Here is a 13,386-nt window from a genome sequence, read left to right on the forward strand (position 1 = left end):
AGGTGAGAGAAAACCATCGTTGATCGTGTGCTATCAGTCGAGCAAGTCAACCACGCGAAACGTGTGTATGGCGTCAGATCTGGAGGGCCCAGATTGAACAGCTGAGATTGCGCCCGATGGAAAGAAGTGGAATCGACGGGGAATTAAGCCACGTTCTAAAGAGATTTGGAATCCGTTTGACTGCCACAGTGGAGGAAGAACGCATCCACGGCGTAACTGAAGAAACGAACCGACAAAGCATGTTGGCACCATTTAGAGGAGGACAAGTGGCCACTCCCTGAGCGTTCATGATGACGCCGAACGCAGGGAACTCCAAGCGCAGCTGCAGAAGGCGAGTCGATAGGTGGAAGAGGAACCGAACAGGCATAGGGATCGAATGGCTAAAGCCATGAACAGAGACAGTCGAATCAGTCAGATTGGGAATCCGAATTGAGGAGAATCCAAGTGACCAAGAGAGACAGTGAACAGTGAACCCTGAGAGGAGGACTGAACACAGAGAACAGTAAAGCCAAGCAGAAGAGACAGAGGGCCGAGCTGACCACAGGCAGCGTCGAGCACTAGAGAGCTTGAAGATTCAAGCCTTCCCATAGAGGAATCTGTCCAGACTGAGCATCACATTCGGCTCTTTCCACTGTAGACCAAGGGTCACAGAGCTGGTAGGAAGAAGAAGAGTTTGTGTACTCCGAGTGGCTTGGGGAATCCAAGAACCACCCTACTAAGAAAAATCTGCTTCAGGGGAACTCATATTGAGTCCCTATATTGTAATTTTCTCTGTTGAAAGACACAATAAAGCAAGGCCACCACTGAAGCTGGACTGGAGACGTAGCCCTGGAGAATAGGGTGAACTCCTTATTAAAATTGTTTGTCTTTGTGTTGCTTACTATATTTCTCTGTTGTCTTTCCATTTCATTTTCTGTGTATTGGCAATCTGATCGATCTGTTGTTTCAATAACACAGAATACACCCACCAGCACATGAGTCTGTAATACCTTTAGTTTAATAAATCTTTAACTGATGGCACTCATAGGGTGAATATCAGATCAAGTGGTATCAGAGCTGTAAGGTTGTAAGGTTAGACAAGTTTGTGTTGGTATAGCTATGAATGCTCACAAGATCAAAGCTCAAATTAGGAGAAGGAGAGTTGGTGGAAACTAATCCTGAAATTGGGAGAGTCTATCCTCGAAAGACCATGTCAGAAGAAGGTTCTATGGGGCCAGACCCTCAATTCATAGAAAGTTTCCTAGCTATGAAGTCCATGGTTGAAGAAATGTACCAAGACTTCAGAAAACAAAAGGTGGAAGATGCATCAGGCTCTAAGCAAGAGAAAGGAGAAGATGAGTCCCACTTCCATGACGACTCCAAAGGAAAAGGGAAAGAGGAAAACTTTCTCACACCTCCTAATAGCCCTGTACATAATAAGAAATCATCTTTGATTAAGTTAGATGTTAAATTTGATTTGCCCATATATGATGGAGAGCTAAATGCTGAAAAATTGGACAATTGGATTAGACAAATTGATGTGTATTGCAAGGTACATAACATAAACTCAGACAAGAGTAAGATTCAGCTGGCAAGCCTACGCCTAGGAGGCACTGCCTTGGTTTGGTGGGAAGGTAGAACCCAAGCTGATATGCAAAGCCATGGTAAGACCATCTCTGTCTAGAGTGACTTCGTTTCTGCAATCAAGAAACAGTTCTATCCATTGGCCTACATGCAGCGGGCCATGATGAGTTGGCAAAATTTTCGGCAGTTGAAGGGGCAAAGTGTACAAGGGTATACTCAAGAGTTCAGAAAGAGAGCATTGACGTTGGATATCTCACTAGACTCACCAGAGACTCTTTTGAAGTACATTGGTGGTCTACACAACTACATGAGGCATACCATCTTCATATTTAATCCCACTAGTATAAATGAGGTATCTGTACAAGCTACTCATCTAGAGGCTAGAGGAAAGAATGGCAATCTAGAAGTTGGGGGACCATCCCAACCCACTGTAAGCAAGAGCAAGGAGAAAAGAAAACAGAAGTAGAAAGCAAGGAAGGCTAACACTGCACAGAAAGTTAAAGCTTCATGCACTCACTGTAAAAAGGAGGGGCATGATGATGAGCATTGTTGGATTTTGCATCCAGCTGAGACCTAAGAAGTCTAAGGGCAAGAAGAAGAAGACAGATGCAGCTATTCAAAGAGATTTGGGGTCAGACTTGGGAGATGAACAACCATAGCAACCACAAGTATAAAAGGTAAGAATTCTGAAGCATCTACTAGTAATTCTGCTCAATCTGTTATTGATGAAGAAAATGAGAGAAAAAGACATTAGCTTTTCCATATTCGAGTTATTTCCAAAAATCAAAAGATTGGTACTTCGTTTGATAGTGGCTCTCAAGTAAATTTGATTTCTGAAGAAATTGTAAAAAAATTGGGATTAGCAACTACACCTCACAAGAAACCATACCCATTAGGATGGTTGAATGATAAAGCACAACTACAAGTGACTAAACAATGCAAACTCAAGTTTTCTTTTGAGTCGGCTTTTGTAGATGAGGTTGAGTTAGACATAATTCCTTTGAATATATGTGGAATTGTTTTAGGAAGTCCTTACTTGTACGATAGAAAGTCTATTTTCTATAGAGCTGAGAACAAGTATCCACTGGTTAAAGATGGAATCGAATACTTTGTAAGAGCTCATAAGCTCAAGAATAACTATACTCTCATAAACTCAGGACAGATGAAAAGAATGATTAATTCATGCAAACAATTCTTACTGATGGTTGTAAAAGAAAAGAAACTTGATAAAACCAATGTATTTGAGGGTTGTAATGCTGAACAACACGCTGATATAGAAAAGGTTGTTTCAGAGTATGATGTCTTGTTTGAAGAACCTAAAGGTCTGCCACCCAAAAAGGGAATAGTACATGATATTATTTTACAGCGAGATGTTCCATTGCCTAACATTGGGATGTACAAGTTGTCTGCTTTAGAGAATGTTGAAATCAAAAAGCAGGTGCAGGAGTTGCTCGAGAAGGGCTTCATCAAGCCTAGCACATCACCATGTGGGTCACCAATCGTTTTGATAAGAAAGAAAGATGGCTCGTGGAGAATGTGCATTGATTATCGAGCACTGAATAAGATAACAATCAAGAATCATTATCCCCTTCCTCGCATAAATGATCTCTTAGATCAATTAAAAGAAGTTGTTTATTTCACCAAACTGGATTTGCACAGTGGATACCATCAGGTCAGAGTTGCAGAGCAAGATGCATGGAAGACTGCTTTCAAATCGAAGCAGGGATTGTATGAATGGCTAGTTATTCCTTTTGGCTTAACTAATGCTCCTGCTACTTTCATGAGATTAATGAATGATGTACTCCGACCTTTTCTTGATGATTTTGTTATTGTGTATTTGGATGACATTCTGATTTTTAGAAAAACGTGGGAAGAACATTTAAAGCATGTTACGCAGACATTAGATGTTTTGAAAAGAGAAAAACTTTATGTTAAACTCTCAAAATGTGAATTTGGCAAAACATCTCTAAACTACTTGGGTCACATAGTATGGGGAGGTGAATTGAAAATAGATCTCTCTAAAGTGGCAGTGATTGTAAACTGGCCTAAACCCAAGTCTGCTACAGAAGTGAGAAGCTTCTTAGGAGCAGCACAATATTGGAGGAAGTTCATCTCTAACTTCTCCACGATTGCAACTCTCTTACATGCTTTAACAGGATTGAATAAGGTGTTTCAATGGGGAGGCAAACATTAGAAATCCTTCAACACCTTGAAAGAGAAAATAAGTACAGCACCTGTACTAGCACTGCTAGATTTGCAAAGATCATTTGATATCCAAACTTATGCCAGTGACAATGCCATGGGAGCAGTGTTGACACAGCACGGCAAACCCATATGCTATCATTCTGAGACTTTTAATCCTGCAGTAGTTAACTATCCTAAATATGATAAAGAGTTGTATGCATTAGTTCAGAGTCTGAAAAAGTGGAAACATTATTTAATGGGAAAAGAGACAGTAATACATACTGATCATCAGCCACTTCAATATCTACACTCTCAAACTAAGTTGCAACAATCAAGACAGGTGGATGGGTTTTCTACAACAGTTTCACTTAGTCATCAAATATAAAAAGGGCATAAATAACAAGGTCGTAGACATGTTATCTAGACCCATTTTAAATGCATCTACCATACTTAAGCATAATTTTGTACTACATGAAATCTATATAGAACAATATGCTCAGGATATGGATTTTAAAGATGTATATGCAACTTTGAGTCAAGGCAAAAGAGTAGGAGAATTGGACTATCATGTAAAGGACAGACTCTTATACCATTGTGGGAAACTCTGCATTCCACAAACTGAGAGGATAAAGATAATTAGGAAAGCACACACTTCTCTGATATCAGGTCACTTTGGGGTAAGCAAAACAGTTGCACAGCTGCAAAGATTCTGTTATTGGCCGAAAATGAATGAGACAGTTTCTAGATATGTAAGAGGGTGTGCCATGTGTGCTAAAAGCAAGCCCAGCAATAGAAAACTAGGCTTGTACACTCCATTTCCAGTCCCTTCTCACCCTTGGGAAAGTGTTTCCATGGATTTTGTAGGAGGACTGCCTAAATCTAGGAAAGGTCATGATTATTTATACGTTGTTGTGGATAGGTTCAGCGAAATGTGCATTTTGATACCTTGTAGTAAACAGGTCACAGCTGAACAGACTGCAAAATTTTTCTTTGAACATGTATGGGTTCATTTCGGATTACCCACTTCCATTGTATCTGATCGAGACACCCGATTTGTGGGCAAGTTTTGGTCTAGTCTGTGGGAACTGATGGACACCAAGTTAAATAAAAGCATAGCTTTTCATCCACAAACAGATGGCCAGACAGAAGTACTAAACAAGACTGTGATCCAATAACTGAGATGATATTGCAGTAAACATCCTAAGCTTTGGGATGAACACTTGTGTTATGTGCAGCATGCTTACAACAGAGCCAAACACTCTTCTACACAAAGATCTCCTTTTGAGCCCTGCTTTGGTTTCACACCAAGGTCCCCTTTGGATTTTGTCTTTGGTAAAGATACCATGGTTGATGGGCACAGTGAGGATAACGCAACCAGGTTCATTGAACAGATCCATGAGATCCATCAGGCAGTACGGGAACAGTTAGAAAAGACCCAGGCCAAGTATAAGGCTAGGCATGATAAGCATCGGATGGAGCATAGTTTTCAAGTTGGAGACCAAGTCTGGTTGTATATCAGCAAGGACAGGATGCAAGGTGAAGGTAAAAAGCTAAAGCCTATCAGGTATGGACCTTTCAGGATACTTGAGAAGATTGGTGAAAATGTGTTTCACCTTGATCTACCAGCTTACATGCACATCTACTCAGTCGTAAATGCAGATTGTTTGAGATTGTTTGAACCTTCAATGATTGAGGACCCTGAAGAGCAAAGTCAATTGCCTTCTATTGATGACCTGCTACCTGAATACCTCAATGAGTTGCAGGAAGACATAGTGCTAGACAGGAAGGTGAGGACAACACGCAGGGGAGAAGTTGAGTACCTCAGGATTGGGCTCAAAGGTTCAAAGCCGAGCAGCGCAAGGTGGATTGAGATTGGACAAGTGAAGAAACAGTGTCCTCACTTAGTCGATGCTTAAAAACCAACTTTTGGTGGTCCAAAATATTTTTCAGTAGGGAGGCCATGATCCGAATTGGATCCATAGAAAGACTGTCAAGAACCATGACTGAATCAAGTCGAACAAATCTCTAAGGAAATCCAAAACAGTGTCAAAAACACCCTGAACCAGTGGCCATGGCAGCCGACGTGGAACGACGAGGACCTCAGTCAAAGCGCGCTGACCGAGGCCCATGGAGACCGCGCAGGAGGCCAAAGCAGCCCTTGGGAGCCCTGGAATGGGAAAAGGGCGAAGTTTTTGATGCGCGATTAGCGCTTAGCGAACAGGGCCAAAATGGGAAAGCTCGAGCACTCGGTCGCATGGGGGAACTGGAGGACCGCGGGCGGGAAAAGGTAAAAGCGCTAAAATACAAAGGTGGGACCCGCGCTCTAGAAACCGACGATTTTGATCGGGGTGCCCTTGAATGGTAAGAGGTTTTGGACAGGAGCGGAGCGATTCCATACACCGATCAACACGTGGCAGGTGGAGGTGAGAGAAAACCGTCATTGATCGCGCGCTATCAGTGGAGCAAGTCAACTGCGCGAAACGTGCGTATGGCGTTGGATCTGGAGGGCCCAAATCGGACCGCTGAGATTGCGCCCGATGGAAAGAAGTGGAATCGATGGGGAATTAAGCCGCGTTCTAAAGAGATTCGAAATCCTTTTGACCGCCACGATGGAGGAAGAACGCATCCACGGCGTAACCGAAGAAACGAATCGACAAAGCGTGTTGGCACCATTTAGAGGAGGACAAGTGGCCACTCCTTGAGCGTTCATGATGATGCCAAACGCAGGGAACTCCAAGCGCAGCTATAGAAGGCGAGTCGACAGGTGGAAGAGGAACCGAACAGGCATAGGGATCGAATGGCTAAAGCCATGAACAGAGACAGTCGAATCAGTCAGATTGGGAATCCGAATTGAGGAGAATCCAAGCGACCAAGAGAGACAGTGAATAGTGAACCCTGAGAGGAGGACTGAACACAGAGAATAGTAAAGCCAAGCAAAAGAGACAGAGGGCCGAGCTGACCACAGGCAGCGTCGAGCACCAGAGAGCTTGAAGATTCAAGCCTTCCCATAGAGGAATCTGTCCGGACTGAGCATCACATTTGGCTCTTTCCACTGTAGACCAAGGGTCACAGAGCTGGTAGGAAGAAGAAGAGTCTGTGTACTCCGAGTGGCTTGGGGAATCCAAGAACCACCCTACTAAGCAAAATCTGCTTCAGGAGAACTCATATTGAGTCCTTGTATTGTAATTTTCTCTGTTGAAAGACACAATAAAACAAGGCCACCACTAAAGCTGGACCGGAGACGTAGCCCTGGAGAATAGGGTGAACTCCTTATTAAAATTGTTTGTGTCTTTGTGTTGCTCACTGTATTTCTCTACTGTCTTTCCATTTCATTTTTTGTGTATTGGCAATCTGATAGATTCGTTGTTTCAATAACACAGAATACACCCACCAGCACATGAGTCTGTAATACCTTTAGTTTAATAAATCTTTAACTGATGGCACTCATAGGGTGAATATCAAATCACTAAAGGTGCATGAGCACTCATGGCACAGTCATCATATGTCTCAACTTCTTTCTCCGCCTTAGCTGGAGCTGCCTTGGAGTCAGAAGCCTCTCCCTTATTCTTCTTCCTAGAACACTGGGTTGCATAATGACCCATCTCCCCCTAATGAAAGTACTTTATCTTGGAGATTTCCTTTTTATTCCCCTGTTGTCCCACAGATGCTAGAGCTGCAACCTCTTCCTCCTCTTTCTTGATTCGACCTCCTTTGCTGCTACTCCCTGCCTTGGTCAGTCGTCTGATCTCTTCTTGGCAAAGAGCTTGCCACTTCTCTTCCCATCCTGGAAGAGTCGCTCTACCAAAATGCTTTGGACAAATGTCTCCCAATCCTCGAACACTGCATTCAGGGCGGTCCTCACCATGAACTCCTAATCTGGCGTGGCCCCTATGGAAGTAAGTTGGTCACGAATCTCCTGCAACCTGCTGAGGTATAGATCTATCTTCTCCCACTTCTGCATTTGGTATGACCGCATCTGATTCTCCAGTAGCATCTTCCTCTGCATGGAAGTGCCTTGATACAATCTCGTCAAGGTATCCCACATCTCCTTTGTCGTGTTCTTTTCGGCAATATGTTGTAATACATGATCCTTGACTCCATCAAAGATTATGCACTTTGCCTTGGCCATTGCATCCTCATACCTTTCATTATCAACTGGGTCGATTGGGATAGCCACGGTTCTCAACGCAAAGCCCTTGATGTGATGTCTATCCAAAACAGACAAGATCCTGGCCTTCTAGATGGAAAAATTGGAGGCCTCGTCCAACCTGTCCTGATCCCTCAGCCTATTCATTTCCATCTCCGCTCTTCTCCAAGACTCCCTCTGAGTCTCGACTTTCCTCCTGGAAGTTTTCTCCTTAACTCCCTATGAGTCTCGATTTCCCTCCTGGAAATCCTCCTGCCAACTGTCGAACTGCTCCTCTCTGATCCTCTTTGCACCTGCAACACGGATCTGGATTTCTTGGCTAGAAATCCCTTAAGGCAGCGGCTCCCTCTACCTTGGTTCTATTTCATTAGGTACTGTTCTACTTCGACAGCAACAACACCCCACCAGCTTCCCAATCCACAATTTGCCCACAGCTCCCTAGGCCCCAGCGACTGAAGAAATTGAGCCTCTTAGCTCTGTGCAATCCAAGAAAGGCTTAATTGCTCCTCTCGCAAATTGTGTCAAGCCTACTTAACTAAGTAGGAAGATGTGGCTCTTCGTGAGCCTCTTCTGCCTCTGTGTTGGCCCTTTCTCTGGCTCGAAATGATGACGCAGGCCCTCTGTGTCACTCCTTCTCTACTGCTTTCTGCATAGGAACAACTCCGTCTCTCAGAACTGTTGTCTCTGCTGCAAATTTTCTAATTTAGCTAGTGGCTTCAGCTCTCCTGTGATCTGCAATGCTATGATACCATGTTGAAATTTCTAAGTCTAACACGTCGGAAATTCTTCCTACATTATCTGGTTTATTTCACCTACTTGTTTATTCCTTTAAATAACTACCATATAAATACTGAAAATAAACACAAATTAGTCTCAACCATCTACAAATCATCAACTGAAATAACAGACAAACACACAAGGGACACCATTACTTTTGGACAATCGTTCCTGGAAAAACCCAACTTGGGAAACCCGGTGCAACAGTTCTTAGGGTTTTATTATTAAGCAGCTTTCTTGAGTACAACTAGGGTGCCAAACTGGCTTACCCAACAAAGATATCTATCTGGCAGTAATACCTCTCTTCGGAAGTAGATATTTAGCAAGTTTGCTCCATGAAAATACTTCCAACACTTCTCTGAGGCTCTGCGTCAGCCCTCCTAGCCTCTACATAGCTCTGGAACCTCCTACGTCAGCCCTTTGTTGCTCTGCGCTGGCTCTTTGGCCTTCTGCGTCACCCACGCAGGCCCTGCTAACCTCTACACAATCTCTTTGGCCCTTTGCGTGGCTCTTACTGGCTTTTTGTAGCCTCCTCAATCACTGCACTAGCCTTTCGGCATTATCTCTGCCTCTCTGCTATGCACTCACTGCCCCTCGCTGCAACTCAAATCACTTGTTCGAATTTTCTCAACAAACCCCACTCCAGAAAATTGAACTGACTGATCAATCTTGGTATATCTCCAACTGACCCTCAAGCCTCCTCTATATTTTTTCTGTTGAGTCTTCAACGCCCGAGATTAAGTCTCTAATCAACAGCTAAGATTAGATTTGGCTTGATCCATGTCATTTAGAACATTCTCACCCAGTTTTATATTAATACCCATTAATATTTTATTTTTCCTAATTTTAGACTTAGGAACTCTCATTAAAAATATTAATTATTTTAATATCTCTCTAACCGGGTAGAATTTCCCCAAACCATTTCTGGGTCTTGGAGATCTCATGTGCTTTAGCCCTTCCACCAATTCTAATGGCTAGAACACATCCGATGCTACCCCAAATCAACACCATAGTCACCATTTTATGGCTTCTCCAATAATCCTACTACTATGGTGATTTTCTACCAGAGACTGCAACAACCATGGGACTCCCCTTCAGCTTGACACATATGTTGCCATCACAGCTAGCCTAGTGGACATCAAAGCTAACATCTGTTGCCACAAACATCCATGCTAGTATGATTGACATCAATGCCAACACACTTGCCAACAATCAAATAAAGCCAATCTTCCCAACACATCTCCCAACATGATTGTTGACATCAATGCCAACACACGTGTAGCTGTTAGTCATCCAAACAATGTCAATTGTCTAACACTTACAACAAAAAGCATCGAGCTCTATCCCACTATCTCACCTACCCTGTGAGATTCAAGGGGGTTGTCAACGAAGCATAAAAACCTCACACACACACACACATAGAGAGAGGGAGAGAGATTATATTATTGAAAGATAAATATTTGAATTTTTTTATATTTGTAAAATCACACAAATTTAGATCAAGAATTATAACCAAAGGATATTTGTTTTTGGGAAAAAAATCATTATGGGAGTAAATTATACTAGTTTGAAAAATCAACAGATGAAAATGTCTTGATTCCATAATATTTACCGATAGAAGAGAATTTAGTCATATAACTTCTCAATTTAAAGAGGTCACCATATTAAATATATAAAAAGTTGTCATATTAAAGATAAACTCTTGCCATTATAGAGATAAAAACAAAGATTAAGACTACCACAATTAGAGCCATCCATTGTTATCAAGAAGAGAATCATCACAGTTAAGACAAACCGGAATATGAAAGTTATTTCTACTCTAGCTTGAGATACAACGCAACCACCACTAGTTAAACAAGTATCATTCAAAATTCAATTCATGTCATGATTTTGTTGCCATTGACTATTCTTAAAGAATGGGAGTGAACCAACATAAATGTTGTAGTTGTCGTATCAAATTGAGGAGGGTACAAACATCTACATAATTTAGACATAAAAAACCCTAATAGAATCATTTTGTATACCTTAGCATATATGTCTAAGAGGAAAAGATGACTTGTATATCATAGGCGGCACAAATTTAAAGGCATTTTTCAAAGATTTGAATATGATGTATGTTCAAAGATTTCATTTTTTTTGTTTCATTTCAAAAACCAATGAAAGAAAAATATTGTATAAGTTACATTATTTCCAATATTTATTTTCAACAAGTGTAATATTAACATTAATAATATCGATATTTTGTTCGAAAGCAAGGGCACTGCAATAGGTTATAGATTTGAGAAATGAATGGTGCCAGTGGTTCCATTCTGTTTTGTTTTACGGGTGAGCATCTTCACTAGCTATCTGAGTGATTCAACAATTAAGATATTTTCATAGGAACATTTTATGTTAAACCTTGTATCAATATTTCAATTGATGTAGAAAAAAAGCATTTAACCTTTGATCAAAACATAGAATAATAAAAACATATGATACTTTCATGTTTAAAAAGACCCACTTAGCAAACAATGAAGAGATCTAATGTATATACAACCCAACATGGATGGTTGCCAAAATAGTTTAGAATCTTGTGAATCTTGGAAATCATACCCGCAAATCACAAAACAGCGTGATATTGCATTGTGGATGTAGTTCAACATAAATGGTCGTTTGAGTTGGAACTTGAGAACAGGTATTTAGCTCAACACGCCTTTATAAAGGTTACAAGACATCTTCATGGAACCTACTCAATACAAGCATTTTTTGTCTACAAGAAACATCTAAAGAATGATTTAGTTGACATATTTTTTATTGTACCATAAACATTAAGGATGTTGAAATATAGAACTACCTAATGTGAGTCATATTAATATAAGTGATTAATAAAATAATATTTGACCATGTTTAAATAAGTTACAATATAACAATAACACAATTACTTAGTCAATTGATATAAAGGGGTCAATTCCATCATATCAAATTACTTCATTGCATTAAAAATAAATATTTACATTGAGCACACTAAATCTATTTCTAGTCATGTTTGTAAACTATCTTGTATATTTAAAGAAGTAACCAATACCATAAAACCAAATACTTTCAAAGATTTGATTAACTATTAAATTAAATTTTCATTCTACATGTCTCCAATAACACTATCAAAATGTAATTTTTCTTTTACTTAAAAGTATACTTTAATTTAAATATATATATAGAAAAAAAAACCATCATTTTATTTAAATTATAAATCAAAATTTAAAAAAATAATAATAATAATATATATATATATATATATATAACAAACAAAGAATAAAAATAGATAAATAATAATAATAGTCTGAACTTCATTTAGCATTTGAATCTTTGAATCTGTTATTTCAAAGTAATTTGCAATTGTAAATTTCAATTTATCTTTAAGAAAGTTTTAAAAAATGTCTAATTTTAATATTAACCGAAATCAATATTTATATATTTATAATGCAATTAATATAATTATTAACATGAAGCCTAACCGAATCAAATAAATCATAACTATTCATCAACCATTATAATGATATATAAAACAATAACGAAAGGAATAACCATTGTTTAATAAAAACAAATCCAAGCAATTCCGAAATTTATATAGCTATAATACAATTAATATAATTTTTAATGAACCAGAGCAGAATGAAATAAAAGATACCTATTCATTACTCATTGTAACGATAAATGAAACAATCATGAAGCTAATCCATTGTTTAATGGAAAGTCATAACTATTAATGATAAATGAAACAATAATCGTTGTAATGATAAATGAAACAATAATCGTTGTAATAACCATTGTTTAATGGAAAGCTTGACACTTATTGAAGATTACACAATATAGACCAGTACACCAAAATATAAAGCATTTTAATGAGAGTGCGTGAACCCAAACCAAAACAAATTTTTATTGAGTTTTGTAAGCAGCTATATAAACCAAGTGGAAGAATAAAAAAAGGTATAACACTTGATTATAAACCAGCATAGATCTATTTAAAGAGAGTTAATATGAGCTGAAAGATCAAATTTCTTTAGAATGCAAAATACAATATGTTATTTCTCATTGTTTAAATTGTATTTTTAAATGCTATATAGAGTGTATACAAAACCACAGGACCAAATAAACATTTCACACATAAAAACTCACCTATTTTTTTTACTTCTAATTACTTTACAAAATATTCATTCCTTTTATTATAGCCAACAATATTTTTCTATTTAGAGCATAATTTTTAATTTTTATTTTAAAGGGACAAGTGTCAACTCAACGGACAGATGGATTGATGGACAAACTTACACATCCCCTCATTCTGGGTTGTAGAATGAGCATCTCGGATAAATAATACAAACCAAAACATGGCTGGACAAAATAGTTTCAAGTTTGAATTATTTATGGCTGGACAAAATAGTTTCAAGTTTGCAAATAACTCAAAGAAAATTGCAAGTGCATATAGTTTTTAACATGAGAACATGAGTTATCCACTGGGCCTTAAATATACTGTGAACAGGTGCATTCTTAAAGTACTCCTCGATGTTAAGTCACTGGTTCAATTCCAAGCTCTATATGGATGTTATTCTTAAACATGATCATGATGTAACCTCACCAATGCCGAACTTTCAATTAAAAACAAAAAACAAACATACATGAGAAAACATCTGTTTGCCAAACCAAAACAAACCTTTATTTAATTTTCAAAACAGTGCCAA

The sequence above is a fragment of the Pinus tabuliformis genome, chromosome 6 (genome assembly GCF_031772625.1).
Source record: "Pinus tabuliformis cultivar Carrire ecotype Pingquan chromosome 6, CPIR1, whole genome shotgun sequence".
Taxonomy (NCBI): domain Eukaryota; kingdom Viridiplantae; phylum Streptophyta; class Pinopsida; order Pinales; family Pinaceae; genus Pinus; species Pinus tabuliformis.